Genomic DNA, 11147 nt, shown 5'->3' on the forward strand with positions numbered 1-11147 from the left:
GGAATAAATCCTACCTGGTCATAGTGTATTATTCTCGTAATGAGTTGCTGCAATCTTTTTGCTAATATTTTATTTAAAATTTTTGCATCAATATTCATTAGAGAAATTGGTCTATAATTTTCTTTCTCTGTTTTAACTCTACCTGGTTTGGGTATTAGTACCATATTTGTGTCATAAAAAGAATTTGGTAGGACTCCTTCTTCACCTATTTTCCCAAATAGTCTACAAAGTATTGGAATTAGTTGTTCTTGAAATGTTTGATAGAATTCACATGTAAAACCATCTGGCCCTGGAGATTTTTTCCTAGGGAGTTCGTTGATGGCATGCTCAATTTCTTTTTCTGATATGGGGTCATTAAGAAATTTCACTTCCTTCTCTGTTAGTCTGGGCAGTTTATGTTTTTGTAGATATTCATCCATATCTCTAAGGTTGTCAAATTTATGGGCATACAGTTGGGCAAAATAATTCCTAATTATTGTTTTGATTTCCTCTTCATTAGAGGTGACCTCACCCTTTTCATTTTTTATACTGGTGATTTGATTTTCTTCTTTCTTTTTTTTAATCAAATTGGCCAAAGGTTTGTCAATTTTATTGGTTTTTTCATAAAACCAGCTCTTTGTTTTATTTATTAATTCAATAGTTTTCTTGGTTTCAATTTTATTAATCTCTCCTTTGATTTTCAGTATTTCTAATTTGGTATTTAATTGGGAGTTTTCAATTTGCTCTTTTTCTAGCTTTTCCAGCTGTCTGCCCAGATCATTGATCTCCTCTTTCCCTATTTTATTCATGTAGGCATTTAGAGATATAAAACTTCCCCTAAGAACTGCTTTTGCTGCATCCCATAAGTTTTGGTATGTTGTTTCATTATTGTCATTCTCTTGAATGAAATTATTAATTGTTTCTCTGATTTGATCTTTGGCCCACTCACTCTTTAGAATTAAATTATTTAGTTTCCAATTAGTTTTTAGCTTATTTTTCCATGGTACTTTATTAAAAATGATTCTTATTGCATCATGATCTGAAAAGGATGCATTGACTACTTCTGCTTTTCTGCACTGGATTGTGAGGTTTTTATGCCCTAGTACATGGTCAATTTTTGAGTATGTGCCATGTATTGCTGAGAAGAAAGTATATTCCTTTTTATCCCCATTCAGTTTTCTCCAGAGGTCTATCATATGTGCCTTTTCTAAAATTCTGTTTACCTCCTTAACTTTTTTCTTATTTATTTTGAGGTTAGATTTATCAAGTTCAGAAAGGGGGAGGTTGAGGTCTCCCAATATTATAGTTTTGCTGTCTATTTCTTCCTGTAACTCCCTTAACCTCTCCTCTAAGAATTTGTATGCCTTACCACTTGGTGCATATATGTTAAGCAATGATATTGCTTCATTGTTTATGGTGCCTTTTAGCAGGATATAATGTCCTTCCTTATCTCTTTTAATTAGATCTATCTTTACTTTTGCTTTGTCTGAGATTAGGATTGCTACACCTGCTTCTTTTACTTTAGCTGAGGCACAATATATTTTACTCCAGCCTTTTACCTTAACCCTATGTGTATCCCCCTGTTTCAGATGCGTTTCTTGTAAACAGCATATTGTAGGATTATGGTTTTTAATCCATTCTGCTATCTGCTTCTGTTTTGTGAGAATGTTCATCCCCTGCATGTTCAGGGTTATGATTTCTATCTGTGTCTTTTTCTCCATCCTGATTCCCCCTGTTTATGCTTTTATTTCTCCCTTTCCCCTTCTCCTCCCCAACAAAGTTTTGCTTTTGACCGCCGCTTTCCTCAGTTGACCCTCCCTCTTTATTCCTCTCCCTTATCTTACCGTTACCCACTTGCTACTTCTCCTCTTCCTTCTGCCCTCCCCCCTCCCTTTTTCCCCCCTTTCCCTCAAACTTCCCGTAGGACAAGTTAGATTTCTAAACTTATCAGAGTATGTTATTCCCTTCTTGAAGTAGATCAGATGACAGTAGAGCTCAAATACTGCTCTTCTCCCTCCCTTCTTTCCCTCTACTATGTTTTTTTGCCACTTCCTTTGGTGTAATTTACCCTTTTCTACAACCTCCTTACCACTTCCCTCATAGCCCTCCCTTTATATCTCTTATTTATATTTTATATCTTTACATCAGTTAATTTATACAGGCATTCACAACCTATGTATATCCCTTTCATTTGTCACAATAGTTGTACCATTCCCAAGAATGACTTATATATGTATATGTATATATGTATATACATATATATATATATATATACATACAGACATAAAAAACATACATAAGATGATATAATCCCACATAGAGATGTAAACAACCTAAGCTTATTGGTTAATGAGGTTTGTGGGGTTTTCCCCCTGGTTACCTTTTTATGTGTCTCTTGAGTTTTGTATTTGGAGATCAAATTTTCCATTGAGTTCTGACCTTTTCATCAGGAAGGTCTGGAATTCCCTTATTTCGTTGAATGTCCATCGCCTTGCCTGGAAAATTATGCTTAGTTTTGCTGGGTAGTTGATCCTTGGTTGTAGTCCCAGCTCCTTTGCCCTTCGGAATATCATATTCCAATTTCTCCTGTCTTTTAATGTGGAAGCTGAGAGATCCTGCGTGATCCTGACTGTAGTTCCACGATATTTGAATTGCTTCTTTTTGGCTGCTTGCAGTATTTTCTCTTTAAGTTTATAGCTCTGAAATTTGGCTATAATATTTCTTGGTGTTTTCAGTTTGGGATCTCTTTCAGGGGGTGATCGGTGAATTCTTTCAATAACTATTTTGCCCTCTGGTTCTAGGACCTCTGGGCAGTTGTCTTTGATAATTTCTTCGAAGATACTGTCAAGGCTCCTTTTTTCATCGTGGATTTCCGGTAGACCAATAACTCTCAAATTGTCTCTCCTGGATCTATTTTCCAGGTCAGTTGTTTTGCCAATCAGATATTTCACATTTTTTTCTATTTTTTCATTCTTTACGTTTTGTTTTATTACTTCTTGATGCCTCATAGATTCATTAGCTTCCACTTGCTCAAGTCTAATTTTAAATGAGTTAATGTTTACATTTTGCTTTTGAGCCTCCATTTTCAATTGGTTGATTTCACCTCTCAGGGTATCCTTTTCTCTCTCTAGATTCTGAATCTCCGTAGCCATTTCGCCAATCTTATTCTTTAGGGACTTGATTTCATCAGTGAATTTTTTTTCCATATTTTCTTTTAGCTCCCTAATTTGGTTTTTAAAGTCCTCTTTTAGCTCTTCCAGCAGTGCTTTTTGGGCTGGAGACCAGATCATATTAGCTTTTGAGGTATCTGATGTATCTACCGTGTCATTGCTATCTTCTTCTATGTCGATATTTTGATCCTGCCTGTCTCCATAAAAAGAATCTATTGTCCTCGGTTTTTTTGTGTTCTTCTTCATGTTGGATTGCCTTTTGCTGGCGTTAGAACGAATTTCTATCTGTGAGTCTCAGGGCTTTCTGTCCCAGCTTTCTTATTCTGGGGGTTGTGAGTCTAGAATTATAACCTTCAGTTTCCTGAGGTGTGGGGGAGGGGTCTGGCTCCCTGGCATCTCACTCCCTATGGGTATTCTCCAGCACTTGCTTTTCAGCAATGGTCTCAGCTGTTTGTTGTTTGAGCTGATGACTGGCGCTTCCCCTGGGGGAGCAAGATTACGTCTGGGCTCCTGGCATTGACCCCTGCCCATTCTTCCCCTCTGGGACTAATAAGCTGCTGGTATTTGTCCAGTGAGGCCCTGCTACTCTCTCCTCTGTTTCAGTTCTCTTTTTTTTTTTCCCGAGGAATTCTCTGGGTGAGGAGGGGAGGGGTTAGAGCCGTTTACCTGGACATTGAGTCTTGCAGAAGTTCAAGAAGCCGAGTTCCTGGGTTTTGCAAGCCTCAGGAGTGGGTGTTTTCACGGTCGGTGGCGCTGCGCTGCCTCTCGTCGCTCCCACAGACTGCCGTCCTGTGTTGGGAGTCCTGGGGATCTCCGCCGGTTTCGGGCGCCCAGCTTTCTCCCAGCCCGTCTCCCACGTGGATTTCCCGGCCAGCCGCTTCCGCCTTGGTCTGGAGCAGCTCCGCACCGAGCACTCTCCGAGCCTGCAGGTTTGTTCCTCTGGCCTTTCAAACTCTCCCGGCTCGGAAATTTGCCCCACGCAGACTGCTCGCGGTTTCTGACTCTCTCAAATCTGCTCAAATTCACTTTTTTATGGGAATCTGACAGACCTTGTGAGAGAGCTCCGGTAAGACTCTGCCTTCATGCGGCCATCTTGGCTCCGCCCCCCTTCTTTCTTTTTCTAAATCAAATTAACCAATAGCTTATCTATTTTATTGATGTTTTCATAAAACCAACTCCTAGTTTCATTCATTAATTCAATGGCTTTTTTAATACTCAATTATATTAGTCTTAGCTTTGATGTTCAGGATTTCCAATTTAGGATTTAATTGGGGATTTTTAGTTCTTTTTTCTAGTTTTTGTTAATTACACACTCAATTCATTTGTCTGTTCTTTCTCTGTTTTATTGATGTAAGCATTTGGACATAGAAATTTTCTTGTGATCACTGTTTTTATTGTATCCAATAGGTTTAGATATATTAGCTCATTGTTCTCATTCTCTTTAATGAAATTATTGATTATTTCTCTGATTTGTTTTTTAATCTATTCATTCCTTAAGATTAGGTTGTTTTAACACCCAATTTGTTTTAAATCTATGTTTCCATGGTCATTTGCTAAATATAATTTTATTGCCTTGTGATCTGAAAAGGATATTTTCAATATTTCTGCTTTGATTTTTGTGTCCTAATATATGGTCAGTCATTGTAAAGATACCATGAAGTGCTGAGAAAAAATTTTATTCCTTTTCATTTCCATTCAAGTTTCCCAAGATATCTATCATATCTGCTTTATCTAAAATTCCATTCACTTCTTTAATTTCTTTCTTAATTATTTTATGTTTTGATTCCTAGTTCTGAGAAGGAAAAGTTGAAGTCACCCACTATTATAGTACTACTATCTATTTCCACCTGTAATTCAGTTAGCAATTCTTTTAAAAATTTAGATGCTAAAGTGTTTGGTGCATATAGGTACAGTGCTGATATTGCTTCATTTTCCATAGTATATTTTATCAAAATATAGTTACCCTGTTTATCTTTTTCATTAAATCTATTTTAGCCATAACTTTGTCTGAGATCATGATCGCTAACTCTGCTTTTTTTTTGCATCAGCTGAAGCATAATGAATTTTACTTCCAGCACTCCTTTTTAACTCTGTGTGCATCTCTAATTCTTAAGTGTGTTTCTTGTAAATAACATATTGTTGAATTCTGATTTTTAATCCATTCTGCTATCTGTTTCTATTTTATGAGTGAATTTATCCCATTCATATTCAAAGGTATAATTACTATCTGGGAGGATCCTTGTTACCTTGTTTTCTCCCCTTACCCTCTTATTCTTTATTCCACCCACCTCTCTAAGAGTCCCTCTCTTAAGCTCTGCCCCACCCCTCCTAGATCTTAATCTACACATCTTTCTAAAAGTCCCTTTCCAACTCTGTCTCCTAGTGTTCTCACCTCTCTACAAGTCCAGAAGACTTCTACACCCCTCCAGCTGTACACATTCAATGCACTCCTCTTCAACCCAGATCCTATGAGAGTTAGATTCCAACGTTACAAGCCCTCCACCTCCGCCTGCTTTTTCTGTATCAGTTCTTCCTTTCATTTTGGAGATAATACCCCATTTTTGTGATAATTGCTCCTTTTTACCTTTTTCTACTCACTTTTGTTTATAGAATCACTCCTTCATAAACAACTCAGTCCCAACCTTTCTTTCTAACTATCCTAGTAATTATGGCAATTTTAAAACTGGTAACATTTTAATATGTCAGAAGTAAACAGTTTGACCTCAATGAGTCCTTTATAATTAGTCTTTAATGTTCTCCTTATATTTTAAAATATTGCTGACCCTAGAGCAATTTTTCTAATGTTAATAGATAATGAAAGAGTGTAAGTTGAAGTAGATTGACCCTATGGTCCCTTCTAAGATTTTTTTTTTGTTTTTTTCTTTGTTCTTTTGTTTTTTGCAGTGTTTCTGACCATAAGTTCGACAGAAATGCAACCTAGAAGGTCCCAATGGGAAAAGGGGTGGGTCTTTGATTTTGAATGCTGTAATGAATGAGAGAATGAACAAATGAATGAAATAATATTTACTAAGCATATTTTTTATATATCAGGCACTGTGAGAAGCTAGGAGATTAGTCTTCCCTTCAAATCTTCATCCTTTCCTCAAATAGGATCAAATCAACCAAGACTGACAATGTGGCTGAAGGTACAAGAACTCTTCCCAATTTTCAGAGACAGGCTGCTGAAAGTAGTCTTATTGCTTGCTTGGTTTTTACCTTTTAATTACTGGCAAGTGCTTCTGCATATAGCAAATCCTAAGTTCCCGGACTCTTAGGCAAAAAGAAAACTGGATTATTTGTGTGTATTTTGGAAGTATGCCATGATGGGTAAAAGAAAGAATCCCTCCTCAGTAGCATTTTGTAGGGTAAGAAATTTCAGCATCCTCATCATATGGCAGCTTTAAAAGTGAAATAATGTCACTATACTATCTTTCTATGGATAAAGAACTTGCCTCTAGAAAGCAACTGGAAGAGTAGTTGTTACCCTTTTCATGTGTATACAAAGAATGAGAGAAGACTGGGTGTGTTCTTTACTTGATGTGTTAATAGATATTAGATTGTACTAAAGGTAAGGACATAACTGTTAATAACAAGCTAGATTAATGTATATGTAATGATAGGCCTTTGAAAAATACTTGTATTCCTGGAGGATGAGCACCTGGGGACACTATCTCTACAAGTAGTGATATGGCCTGGTTGATATTGCATCTCCGGACACTTTTTCCTTTAGAAGGCTACAAGAGGGATGGGCAACAAATAGTGGGCAAGTAAGCCGGAGCCTGACTTTTGGCTTAGAAGGAATTGAATTTGCCAGTTGAAGACCTCTATATAACTCAGTTGAGAATACTCAGGCAGATGCATAAGTGATTGGAATTGAATACCTGAAGTATCCTATCTACTACCTTCATTAAATCCATCTTTGTGATACGTGTCAAATAATTCCTTTCCCCCAAATCCTGAAATAACCTGGCCTCTTTGACTTCGTATTGTGGCAGAAGCCATCTCCCCCATAAAATGCATTCCTCAGATTCTGTCCAACTAACCTTCCTTACGTACAGATCAGGTAATACTCAGCTCCCTTTTGTGTTCTGAGTGAGGTTTAAACTCTTCTTCCTGACATTCAAGGCCTCACTTCCTTTCCGCAGTATTCCCATTAATATTCTCAAGCCCCTCGGTGCTTCAGCGAAACTGCACTATTCAAAGGTGTCCTGTATTTTTTTTTTAATACATATTTTGTGGACTCCGAAGCTGACAGCGGTTCGCTCTCTCCACGTGGCCGGCAGGGGGGCAGAGCGGGGCGCCAAGGGGGTCGCCAGGCGCATGGAGAAAGGCCGGAGGGGCCCGGTCCAGGCTCGGCTTCCTTTTGCGGCCTCTCCCCGGCCGCTCGAGCGCTAAGCACCTTTGTTCTGCGCCGGCCCGCGGCTCCCCGCCAAGGCTCGCGCCCTCACGCCCATGTGGCTGCTCGCGGCTCCTAGCGCCCATGCGGCTGCAGGGACCGGGGCCGGGTCCCGGGCGTGGGCGCGACAGGCAGCGGCATGCCATGGGGAGCTGCTGCTGGACCCAGTGCTTCCGGCTCCTCCGCAAGGAAGCAAGACGGCTCCAGCGGGGAGGAGGCGGCGGAGGGTCAAAGTATTTTAGGACGTGCCCAACAGGCGAGCATTTCACTATAGAGTTTGAAAATCTAGTAGAAAGTGATGAAGGGGAAAGCCCAGGAAGTAGTCATAGGCCCCTCACTGAGGAAGAAATAGCTGACTTAAGAGAGAGACATTGTGATTCTGTTGCCGAAAAACAGAAAACATTTGATATGAAAATTCAAAGAGAGCTAGCCTTACCAGAAGAGAAGTTAAGACTAGAAGAAGAAGCTTTATACGCTGCACAGCGTGAAGTAGCCAGGGCAGCAAAGCAGCGAAAGTTCTTGGAGCAAGAAAGGCAAAAGGATTATGCAGCGATCTCATCATTCCAACACTGGAGAATATCAAAGTTCAGGGGCAGAAGAAGACTTTGAATCCTATTTGAGAAATATGAAGTCACAATATGAAGTTTTTCGAAGTAGTAGACTTTCATCAGAGGCCACAGTTTTGACACCAAACACAGAAAGTAGTTGTGACTTAATGACCAAAACCGAATCAGTGGAAATGATGACAGCACATCCCTAGATCTAAAGTGGAAAGATGAACAGAATGGTCCCATTGAGAGAACGTTCCAAAACCGAAGAGGATATTTTACGGGTTGCATTAAAATACAGTAGCAAGAAGACTGGAAGTAATCCTACCTCCGCTTCTGATGATTCTAATGGGCTGGAGTGGGAAAATGATATTGTTGGTGCCGAAACGGATAACAACGGCAATTCAGAATATTCTGTATTTGTGAATCCTGTTTTAGAACTGTTTGCCTCTGAGTTAAAAAAATCTGAAGCAGATCAGCAAGCCGACAGGGTAAAATCATCTGGCCCTTTTAACAGTCATGACCAAATATTGGAAATCAAATAGAACATATAAATGTTTGTTCTGAGTCTTTTTGTAAGGAAGAAAGAAATTATGTGGTAAATGTTCAATAGCAAGGAACAGGAATGATGGAATTAATCTCAATTCAGAATTAAGTGCAATTTCATCATGATTCTGTCATGCTTCCAAATATGTTGTAAAGAAGATTCTTGTTCAGGTACCATTTGGACTGGATGGCCTCTGAGGTCCCTTCCAACTACTAGATTTTATGATTATTAAAAACTATCTGCTCTAATTCATGTATTCCAATTTAGTATCCATTGATTTAATTTGTTTCCTTTTAAATAACTTGCATTTTTGTTTTCTCTGCATGGATCTAATATTGTTTTAAAAAATTAACTACTTATTTCAGTATTCGAACATGAAAATAATAAAGAATTTTACTTGTTTTTCTCAGCAGCTATAAAGGGAAGTAACTAGCAGCTTCAGATAATGCACTATTTCCTGAAAGTTTTTTTAAACTTTATTTTTATAACTTGTTTGAATTTACATCATTCTATACTAGCACAATTAGAGTTCAATAAGCCTAACAGAGCACTAATGTTCATTTCTATCAAATTGATATAATAGTGGTATTATCACTAAACAGGATTGTTGTGAGGCCTGAAAGAGTGGAATTGGAAAATTTTTTAATTGCAAATGATCAGATACAAAATTGAGGATAGAGCTTAAGTGTTCCACTTAAAAGAGAGTTACTGCTACAAAGGGGGTATTTACTTTAGATTGCATTTTCAATTTCTAGCTAAGTTATTTTTTTAAGTCTGCATTGGATGAGTTTGGAATAACATTAAAATAAAAAAAAAACTTGCACAAAGTACTAAATTCTCTGTGAATGAATAATGTTCCTAAAAAGAAGGAATATGGGTACTTTGAAGAATTTTTTCCTGTATTAATGACAGATTTTATTTAATTTTCTTTTGCCTTGTTTTATGTGTGATTATGGAAAGTGCTCTGAGAAGTAAAGCTAGGTGAGTTGTGAGTTATAACTGCAGCTATGAGTCTGCAGGGTGTCCCAAAAGTCTTGGTGCTGCTTTAATAGCTTTAAAATACCACCAAGGACTTTGGGACACCCCGCATGTTAGCCTTTCTTTTCCCTACTTTGTTAAATATGAACTAAAGGCTAAGGGAGCAAAATGCCTCCAAACTGAGGCGCATTTCTTCATTTTGCTAGGGAATCTAGTATAATTTCAGCAGCTAAATTGCTGTCTAGTTTCCTTAGTAGTTTTTTTTTTTACTTGTAACAATGGTAATGCACTTCCTTAACACCACAGGAAGATTAAGATGCAAATAGTGATGTAAGTTCTTGCTGTATTTTTAAAAATCACATGGCCATTCAAATATTTTAACTTGTATGATAAGCAAGGGTATCTTTAAATTCATCTACTTTTTTAACTTGTGGAACTAAGACACTGACTGAATATGTAAATATATTTCATTAAAGATGTGATTATTATTTTGCCATAATTTAAGTTTGTAGCTATGTCATTTAAAAATATTTTAAATGTAATTTGTATTCATACTGCCTGCAATATTGCTTTTTAAAGTTTGTATACATCAGATGTATATTTTTTGTTTTTGGCATAAGCTACTGTCTAATTTTTCTCAGCATTTTGTCCATATTCTAGACTTTTTTGAAGGAATGGAATCAACTTCTCAAAAGTTGTGAATAAATACATTTTGACATTTAAAAAAAATTAAAGTACATATTTTGTAATTGAAGTAGGCAGGTGAAATATGTAGTAGTAGAGGTAGTAGGAGGAGGAAGAAAAGGAGCAGTAGTTGTTTTCATTGTTGTAACAATAATAATACTTGCAGATAATATTTAAATACCACTTACTATGTGCCAGATACTTTGCTAAATGCTTGACAATTATCTACTCCTTTGGTCTTCATGACAAATCTGGGAGAGAAATGCTATGATTATCCCCATTTTACAGATAAGGAAACTGAAGGAAACAGACCTAAAGTGACTTGCCCAGGGTCATAGCTCCAGGAAGTGTCCAAGGCTAGATTTTAACTAGGTCTTCCTTTCTCCAGGTTATACACTCAGTCCTATGTACCACCTCACTGGTATCACATTGTGAGTAGTTAAGTTGTCATCAGAGCAGGATATATGCATGCATTGAAGTGTATGGCCTGAGACATTTAAGGAGTAGGAAAAGGCTTTTAACCCATTGGTGGTGGATAATTGCGTACAAGCATAGGATAAAGGCCCTACTAATAAGAAGCTTAAGATCTAGTGAGGAGCACAAGACAAGATCAACTAACATTACTGAAAGAATATACAACATAAGATGGGAATATAATTCAGGCTTAAATTGTGTAGTACAGACCGTAAGTACTAAAGAGGTCACAGGGATTTGACATCTGAACTGTGATTTGAAGGATGGGTAGGATTCGAGTCAATGGAGTTGAAGAGAAGAGAAGAAATATTCCAGGAACAGGGAATTTCTGGGGAATGTTGGCAGAAATTGGGAGTATTAGATTAAGCAGA

The 11147-nt window shown here is 37.7% G+C and overlaps 1 pseudogene; it reads left to right on the forward strand.

The window, feature by feature from the left end:
* The first annotated feature begins 7608 nt into the window (after nucleotides 1-7608).
* On the forward strand, nucleotides 7609-8638 carry LOC118829563 (annotated as a pseudogene).
* The last annotated feature ends 2509 nt before the right edge of the window (nucleotides 8639-11147 follow it).

The sequence above is a fragment of the Trichosurus vulpecula genome, chromosome 8 (assembly GCF_011100635.1).
Source record: "Trichosurus vulpecula isolate mTriVul1 chromosome 8, mTriVul1.pri, whole genome shotgun sequence".
Classification (NCBI taxonomy): Eukaryota; Metazoa; Chordata; class Mammalia; order Diprotodontia; family Phalangeridae; genus Trichosurus; species Trichosurus vulpecula.